We start from the raw sequence: 9,535 nt of genomic DNA on the forward strand, positions 1-9,535 counted from the left end.
TCTACCCCAGTCGCTCCAGGCGCGCCAGGATGGGCCGAAACAGCCCGGAATAAAACCGGGGGCTGGGAAATGAGCGAAGCCTCTTCTGCTGTGCCAGGTGCCCACATCCGCCGTTCAGCCTCGAGAAACATTTCGCCTGGGTCCTCGATGGCTGCAGCAGAAACATGCCGCGGCCGTCCCACCCCCAGTGGCTCTTGGCTCTTACGCACCCTCTAGCAAGCCGTCTCCTCTGGGACCGCGCCTCATCCTGGCGGGAAGTTCGGCGCCCCTCCCTCCATGCCGAGAGTCACAGCCAACTCTCCCCACACCTGCTCCAACTTGGGAGATCCCTGCCCGCCTATCATCTCCCCGGGCTCTTTTCCCCCGCGGCTACCTTCCTTCACGTCCATAGGCGTTTGCTGATACCTAGGAACTCCAGCTCTAGCAAGCCTCTCCTGCCTTCCTCCCAAGACGCAGGTATCCCATTTTCCCCGATAAGCCTTCTGGAGAGGAACCCTTCCGCCACTTCACATCTACGCATCTTTCGTTGAACTCGCACTTTATTCGAACCCGCGCTCCCTCCAAGGATCTTCGATGCTGTTTTGCTCAGAACGATTACCTTTCCATATCATTTACTCCGCGTATTCCACATGTTTCACGGGCTACACGTCAACAGTCTCCCCGGCTTCCACCCTCCCCTGCAAACCCACAACCCTCTTCCCGCCCTTAGACCAAACACTGAGCCCCGGGCTGCTTCCTTTTCTCTTCCGTCGTTTACACCCAGAATTAGCAGCGAAGCCTGAACTAGTCGCCCCTCAAGCCCAGCTTCCCATCCCCTCCCGCCACTATACAAATCCCAGGTAGCAGGGAGAGGAGAGGGTGCGGCGGTACGGGGGCAGCAGGTGGACGGAAGAAACTCCCTGTCTGCAGGGCGCTGGGGGTGGCCAAACAGGGGTTTGGTGGGGCATGTCACATTTAGGTACTCGGAAGAGAGCAGAGCAGGTGTTCGGAGGTCTAGGCGTGGAAGTTAAGAGAAATTAAGGCGCAAAGGAGCAGTTGTACAGGAGCATTCAAGAGCAGTAGGAGTCCATAGGCAAAAGGGAGGGAGGTTCAAAGAAGGTGCCAATGGGCGGAGATACCCTACACGGTTAAAGAGGGGGTTGGGCTGGGCTTTTTGCTGAGGCGGCCGCCGCCACCACTTCCCCTTTTCTTTCTTCCCCCCCCCCCGCCCCTCTCTCTTTCCTGGTGCCCTTCCCCCATTCTAGTAAGAGCGGGCGGGGAGAGAGTAGAGCGCGAGGCCGGCTGCACCTCCGGGCTTTTGGGGGGAGAGGAGCTAAATGGAAAAGGGGGTGGGAGTGGGGGTTGCTTTACCTTCCTTCACTTTCTATTGCAGGAAGCGGGCCGGGTGACGTCATCGGGTCTCCCGGGCCCCGCCCCCTTCTCCGTCTGCCTAGGAGAGAAGGGGCGGGACTTGACGAAGGAAGGGGTGGCTAAGGGGCTTTCCTCGCTTCCTCTAGACCTCGACGAGGAAGGGCAGAAGTGAAACTAAGAACTTAAAGCAGGAGGGGGGGGAGGGGGAATTCCTTCGCTACCGTTTAGATCCTCCCACCCAAAGAATCCCAGCAGCTCTGAGCAGCAGTCGCTTTGAGCAGCAGTCGCTTTTCTGGAAAGCCCTGGTTTGCAAGGGAGCTGGGATCTTCGCAGGAAACAGTGTCCTTGGATTATTGCTTTGAACATTCTTTAAACGTCAAAACTATCTCCCCCGCCTGGCCTTCTAGCTGTGTTGTCTCAACAACTCCTAGAATTCCAGCCAGGCTGACTTGGAAGTCACAAGATTGAACTTCAGTATAAATATTTTAGTTTACAACACTGCCTACAGTAGTACAGCCTGTTTCGGCAGCAAGCTGAACTCCAATTTTACTGCAAGTTGTTATTAACAGGTTATATTTCACATACAGTTATTGGGTGACCAGCTTATACAGACACTTTCTCTTTTTTTAAACAAGAAATTCTCAAACTTTCCCAAGTGTTTCTAAATAAATGAAATACGTATGCTAAATTTCTATTGCTAATTAAGGCATAAGTAGTCTGAGGAAGCACACTTTTAAAAAAGAAGGGTCAGGGATAATCATATCATTTTAAGACACCCATCAAACAGGAAGCACTACACAGGCCATGATCTCTTAATGCCTACCTCATTAAAATTAAAATCCACTATTCAATCTGGTCAAAGACACAAAAGTATTGAGAAATGTAATAAGCTGTGAAATGTTATATAGTAATACTGGATAGCTTCTGCTAGTTAATTATAGAAACACTAGCATAGCCTTTCTACAAAATACAGCTTAAATTGGGGGGGGGGTTCCTTAATGAACAAAAACAGGGATGTAATAAAAAGAAAACAGTAGGGAATTTTTATAGAAATATAGAAAGATTGCAAGTGCTCACTATACAATTATGTAAATAAGGTAATGACATAATGGAAGCCTCTTCTATTATTGTGTCATTCTAACTTAAGTTTTAGAACAATAGGACAGATACTGATGAACAATATGCCAACCATACTATCCAGAGTAGTTCTTACAATCTGAGAAATGATTGGGAATGTATTTTTGAAGTTATAGGAAATCAGGCCAATATGTGAATTCATCCAACCTGGTGTCGTTGGGATGTCTACCTAAAAGAATGCTGCATTCTAAAAAAAACAGCATCCAATGTAAAAAGAATAAGAAACAATTTTGTAAAATTATGATCAGGGACAGGTACTCTGCATTCAAGATATTACAAAATTCCCAGTCTCAGCCACCCCAACCAAAAATGAAAGATGACAACAGCTGAGAATAGCACTTTCTGAAGGCCAAAAGTACTTCTCAGCTGGAAAAAAATTGGATGCCTTGCTATTAAGACATTCTTCCATTTATTCAACACTAATCAGATCCTAAATACTTTCAAGGGGACCATGTTCAAAGATTGCTCCATTTACATTATCTTATTTATGCAACTGTGTTTACCTGTTATGCTTGTCCACTATATTACTTTCTGGTCTGGAGTGATTCACAGGAGAAGGTGCCTTCTAATGCTAAAGCAGCCTGGGCAAGGTGCCATCACCCTGGAGTTTACTTTTTTTAAACCGATTTTCTCTGGAAAAAAAAATGAGATAATTTGTGAATAAAAACAGGAGAGAAGACTAGATAATTTGTGAATAAAAACAGGAGAGAAGACTTTGTCTGCACTTAACATACAATCCTTTGGATAAAACAGCATACTTCTGCAATAAATGCTTTGCCTGGAAGCTGCACTCTTTCTGGCACACCCACAACGTCGCCTAGCGTAATCCTACACACGACCGTGAAAGCAGCTCATAAATGGGGTCTTCCTTGTGGCTGAGCAGTCCCCACCTTGCAAGCCCACATATCCTTCCACAAGGTCTCTTGGCCAAAGAGATTTTCCTCGGGTCCAGTAAAGAAAAGGTTAAAGTGAGGAATGGGGTTTTGGGTGATTTCCCTCCCCGGGAAAAGTCCAAACTTATCCGGGAAGAATCCTTACCGAGGCATGCAGCGGTAAGGCTGCCGCCTCCAGCCCTGGTGCCCGTCACACGCCCCCCTGCAGAGGCCCATCCCTCCAGGGCAGAGACACGCACACCCTCCCATGTATGCACATCGCTGGGGCTACTGCTGACGCGGAGATCCCGGAGGTTCCTCCTCGCTGCTGGCAGGTCATGCAGGCTGCGCTTGCCGGCGCCGCCTCCTCCTCCTCCTCCTTCCTGGTTGGGTTTTCCCGTTCGCCAGGAGCCACGCTTAATCCCCTCCTACGCCGCCTTCCCGTTGCGACAGACTGAGCCAAACTGCGCGGGCACAAATATGCACACCCCACCACGCGAGCGGCCGAAGCACCGTCTCGCTGCTGTCAAATCTGTCCCAAAACTGGAGAAGGAAACTTACCCAAGTCGGCGCCGGTTCCTACCAGTTAAGTTTTAACGTGAAACGACAAAAGCCGAAAGAAAAGGAAGGCAATCCCCTTCGCTGTTGGAAGTGGGCGTGAGAGGAAATCAGAAGGGGAGGCGCCTAAGGCTCGCTCACTCGTTTTCTCTCTCTCTCTCTTCTCCCCCCCCCCCCCCCATCCGCCAGCGTTTGCTCCCCTTTGGCCCTGCCCGGGTTTTCGCTGCGCTGCTTTGATTGGCTTGCTTTGCAATCATCAGCTGTTTATAAAGATCGTCAGGAGGGCAACGGGATCTTTTTCCAGATTAGGAAGGAGTGCCCTGTCGAAATCCTTGCTGAACGAAAGGCTTTATTTTTTTTTTTTAAAAAAGCATACACTATTTGTGCACTGCGAGTTTTTCTTAAGATTGTCTAATGCCGATGACATATAAATAAATATCACCAAAGGCAATTATCTATAGCTGTTAAACAATGGTAAAGTAATAACTAAATATCCAGAAATGAGTCTGATAGCTTTCCACACTCATTTCTAAAATAACACAAAGCATCGATTCATATATCTTTACTTTACTGGAAGCATGTCTTATTTCATTTTTCTAAAAAGTTCAAGGTAGCTCATAACTTTAAACCAAATAAAGCTTTCATTCTATTCCACATTGCTTACCTTATTGTAATCCTTGCTGAATGCACTGACTTGAGTAAATTTCCTGAAGCTTAAGCTTGCCTTGCTTAAGTGCCATCAATAAAGCCTTCAGAACTCCTTAATGCACCAAAGACAGCTTTCAGAATCGGGCTGTCAACTATTGTTATAGATTATTTTTTTCACTTTAGTAAACTTTCTATGGGTTGATGACCTCTAATTATTAAACACAATTGGTTCAGTCACTCAAAGCCCCTTGCCTATTCCCTTAAAATGCCTGGAAGATCTTTGGCTGTACATGGAAATAAAGTCCCATTTCCCCAATGGAGACCATTCCCAGATAAGTTACATAGGAGGAGTTACATAGGAGGCTTCATCATCCCAACAGCTGATCTAGTTTTAAACAGTTAATTATGTTGGGCCATTTTACAATATAGTCCAAATTTATTTATTTATTTGACTTATATACCGCTTTAAGTGCAAGCACTCTCTAAGCGGTGTACACCAGTAAGCAATGTATATATATATTTACATTGGTCCCAACAATCTGGGTCCTCAATGCTTCTTTCTTTAATGATACTGCGCTCTACAACAAAAGGGTTAACTGAATGATGCTTGTAACCTTTGATTTTGAACTCTTACTGAACACCTTGATTGGAGCTGATAGATGTATAAAATGTATTTACCCATTTTACCAAGTTCAGTTTGTCACTGCAGTAGATGGCAATCAGCTTGGTTTGCTATCCAGGAATAAAAATAGCCATAGCATTGCCTTTAGTCTTAGTTAAAACTATTGAAAAAGCTTTATTTCAGTCTAGTAACAGCTGGTTGGTCCAGTCAAATTATTGTGGAACTTCACATAACTTCCAAATATAGTTTCAGTTTCTATTGTGGAATTTCACATAATTTCTTAATAAAATTAAGTATTTTTGAATACTTAATTTTACTCTTGAAAAGTGAAGTATCATTTCACCAGTAAAGTGGCAATTGCATCAATGTTCTGTCAGCATTATATGTGTGTGTATGTGTACAGTATTTAATGCATATATGTATATACATATAGTATACCAGATATAGATATATATGTATAGATATAGATATATAGATATAATTTGCTCACATCACAGTCAAGGTCATACTTACACAGTTTGCTGGTTTCTATCTTGCTTCTTACATATTCACTATAGTTTATTTACAACACCATATAAAATGTACTTGTTGGCTGAACTTCATGTCCCATTTGACCAAGTGCTGGGGCAATTATTTCAAGTGCCCAGTACAATTCACAATAGGTATGAATTTGCAGTCCCATAAAGCACAACAAAGGATAATTTCATCTAATCATTGCAGGATCTAGGAACATAGATAGCAGTTTTCCATATCTTCCTATCTGAGTTTTAACTTGAGTGACCCTCTAAAATAGGAAAATGTGTTTAGTATTTTTTACTTTTATCTGTATTTTTCTCTTTGTCTTTTTTTGTTTTCTTTGCAGAGGTATGCCATGACAATTCATGACAATGAAATGACAGTTGAAATAACAACTTAAAAAAGAACTTCTTTCTTCTTCTTCTTCCTTCTTCCTCCTCTTCCTCTTCCTCTTCCTCCTCCTTCTTCTTCCTAGTAATCTGCAGTTAGATTCACAGTCTAACAGTGGTAAAAATTATATGCCAGATCAACTTTCGTCCATTGGATGCTATGATTCCTGTCCACTCATTGAAAAATGTGCTACAAGACTTAGCTCCTGCTAGGCAATCAGGGCATGGAGTTTACAGATGAATGGAAGCACTCAGAAGCATTATTATTATTATGGATCATCGCACAGTCAGCTAGATGTTCAGACTGGATTTGGCATTTTGTCTACTTATCAAGTTCTTACCCAGGACCTGGGATAGGCAGATGTGGATGTTTGATGGTATTACAGATATTGTCGCAAGATGGAAGCAGTTCCTAGTAAGGCCGCCTTTTGCAATTGACTAATGGCAAATTTGTCAATGCCAATGGTGTTCAAGTGGTGCTCCAATTGTTTTGAGATTGCACCCAAGGTGCCTATTACTATTGGTTCTACCCTTGCTTGCTTTTGCCACAGTCTTTCTATTTCTATTTGTAGGTTTTTGTATTTTGTTATCTTCTCTAGTTCTTTCTCGTCTATTCTGCTGTCTCCAGGCACTGCCACGTCCACTATCCATGGCAGTGGATAAAGTAGAAATAATAATAATTATTATTATTATTATTATTATTATTATTATTATTATTATTATTATTATTATCAATCATCGCACAGTCAGCCAGATGTTCAGACTGGATTTGGCATTTTGTCTACCTATCGAGTCCTTACCCAGGACCTGGGATAGGCAGATGTGGATGTTTGATGGTATTACAGATATCGTCGCAGGATGGAAACAGTTCCTAATAAGGCCGCCTTTTGCAATTGACTAATAGCGAATTTGTCAATGCCAATGGTGTTCAAGTGGTGCTCCAGTTGTTTTGGGATTGCACCCAAGGAGCCTATGACTATTGGTACTACCCTTGCTTGCTTTTGCCACAGTCTTTCTATTTCTATTTGTAGGTCTTTGTATTTTGTTATCTTCTCCAGTTCTTTCTCTTCTATTCTGCTATCTCCAGGCACTGCCACGTCCACTATCCAGACTTTTTTGTCTTTCTTATCGACAATTGTTAAGTCTGGGGTGTTATGTTGCAGGTGCTTGTCTGTTTGAATTCTGAAGTCCCAGAGCAGTTTAATTTTATCATTTTCTATGACTTTCTCTATTTTATGATCCCACCAGTTTTTGCTTACAGGCAAATGATATTTTTTGCAGATCTTCCAATGCACCATTGTTGCTACTTTGTCATGCCGCTGCTTGTAATCAGTCTGTGCAATCTTCTTGCAACAGCTTACCAAGTGGTCCACTGTTTCTTCAGCTTCTTTGCATAGGCGGCACTTACTGTCTGTTGCTGTCTTCTCAATTTTGACTTTGTATGCATTTGTCCTTAAGGCTTGGTCTTGTGCAGCCAGAATTAGTCCCTCGGTCTCTTTCTTCAATTTTCCTGCTCTTAGCCATTGCCAGGTTTTATTATTATCTGCTTTCCCAGCTATTTTTTTCATGTATTGGCCATGTAGTGCTTTGTCTTCCCATGCCTCTATTCTGTTCTTCATTTGGTCTTTCTTGTAGGCCAGTTTGGTCTCTCCAGTAGTCAGTAAGCCTTCCTGATATACTAATTTCAGTGCATCTTCATCATTGTTCTTCAGATATTCTTCCAAAGCCATTTTTTCTTCTTCAACCATCTGATGTACTTGTAGCATTCCACGCCCACCTATTTGCCTTGGTAGATAAAGTCTATCAATGTCACTGCGTGGATGAAGGGCATGATTCATTGTCATTATTTTTCTGGTCTGCCTATCCATTGCTTTTAGTTCTGCTTGAGTCCAGTCCACTATTCCAGCTGTGTACCTAATGACTGGGATTGCCCAGGTGTTGATTGCCTTTATGGTATTTCCTCCATTGAGTTTGGACTTTAAGATCTTCTTCACTCTCTTGATGTATTCACCTCTAATCTTTTTCTTGACTTCAGTGTGCTTGATGTTGTCAGCTTGTAGTAAGTAGTACTACAAGTATTTGTAGTACTCTTCCTCATCCAGACTCTTAATGTTATTTTCGTGGGGCATCTTGATACCTTCAGTTTTCACTATTTTTCCTTGTTTGATAGTAAGTGTGGCACATTTGTCCAAGCCAAACTCCATTACAATATCTTGGCTATATATACGGACAGTGTTGAGCAGCGATTCTATTTCAGATGATGTTTTTCCATACAGCTTCAGATCATCCATGTAAAGGAGGTGGGATAGTCTGGCAGATGTTTTTGATGTTTGATAGCCATGTCCTGAGTTATTCAGTATTGTTGACAGAGGAAACAGTGCAATAACAAATAGTAATGGTGATAATGAATCTCCTTGAAATATTCCTCTCTTGATATTAACCTCTCCCAGCTTCTCACCATTGATCTGCAACTGTGTCTTCCATTGTGCCATCGATTTTTGCACAAATTTTCTGATGTTTCTACTGACTCCTGTTATTTCTAGGCACTTGATTATCCAATCATGTGGCAGAGAGTCAAATGCCTTTTTGTAGTCAATCCATGCCACATTCAGGTTGGTCTTCCTTCTCTTGCAGTTTTCCAAGATCATTTTGTCTATTAGGAGTTGATCTTTTGTTCCTCTGCTATTGGGGCGGTTTCCTTTCTGCTCAGGTGGAAAGAGATTGTTTTCAACTAGATGCTGTTGTACTGCATCAGCTACCACACCAGTTAGTAATTTGAAAGTTGTTGGTAAGCAGGTAATTGGCCTGTAGTTACCTGGTGTTGCCCCTTTTGCTGGATTTTTCATTATTAGGTAGGTTTTCCCAGTTGTTAGCCACTTTTCAATTTCTCCTCCTTGTAGTATATTGTTGAACTGTTTGGCAATGAGTGGGTGTATAACAGTTAGATGTTTCAACCAAAACCCATGCAGTTCATCTTCACCTGGTGCTGACCAATTTTTGATTTTCTTTGCTCTTTTTTCTACCATTTTTGTTGTTATTACTAGTTCTTTCATTTCAACTTCTGTTTTATTTGCATCCACCTCTTTTAACCAAGCCGCATCCTTGTTGTATTTCTTTGGGTTATCCCATATCTGCTTCCAGAACTGCACTGTTTCTTCCTTGTCAGGTACTGACTGATTCCTTGCAGTTTCTCCATTGATGGATTGGTAGAAACGTTTCTGATTGGATTGAAATTGGAGGTTCTGCCTATAGTTTGCAATTCGAGCTTCATATCTACTGATTTTCCTGGCTATAGCTGTTATTTGTTGCTTTATTATTTCCAGTGCTTCCTTGATCTTCCTTGTTTCTAAGTGGTATTTCTTGATTAGGTATTCTTTGGTCTTCTTGTTCTTCAGCTTCTTTTCTTTCATCTGTTCTAGCTTGCTTGCATGTGATCTTAACTT

General features: G+C 42.7%; 1 protein-coding gene across 7 annotated transcripts in view; it reads right to left on the reverse strand.

Moving 5' to 3' along the window:
- The window catches only part of HIVEP1 (HIVEP zinc finger 1), an 84,513-nt gene extending 80,487 nt beyond the window's left edge, over positions 1-4,026 (reverse strand). For 2 of the 7 annotated variants that reach the window (XM_039349450.1, XM_039349442.1), the window contains exons 1-2: positions 3,921-4,026; positions 2,991-3,119 (exon numbers count right to left, since the gene is read on the reverse strand). The gene's annotated coding sequence lies outside the window, so the exon portion shown is untranslated. Of the gene's footprint in view, positions 1-5; positions 350-1,350; positions 1,490-2,990; positions 3,120-3,221; positions 3,291-3,377; positions 3,450-3,525; positions 3,805-3,920 lie in introns of those variants that run through there. The other 5 variants (XM_039349389.1, XM_039349408.1, XM_039349398.1 and 2 more) reach the window with 5 other exon arrangements.
- Positions 4,027-9,535: the final 5,509 nt, after the last annotated feature.

Source organism: Crotalus tigris, unplaced genomic scaffold (assembly GCF_016545835.1).
Source record: "Crotalus tigris isolate CLP2741 ecotype Arizona unplaced genomic scaffold, ASM1654583v1 scf7180000017564.2150845, whole genome shotgun sequence".
NCBI classification, from domain to species: Eukaryota; Metazoa; Chordata; class Lepidosauria; order Squamata; family Viperidae; genus Crotalus; species Crotalus tigris.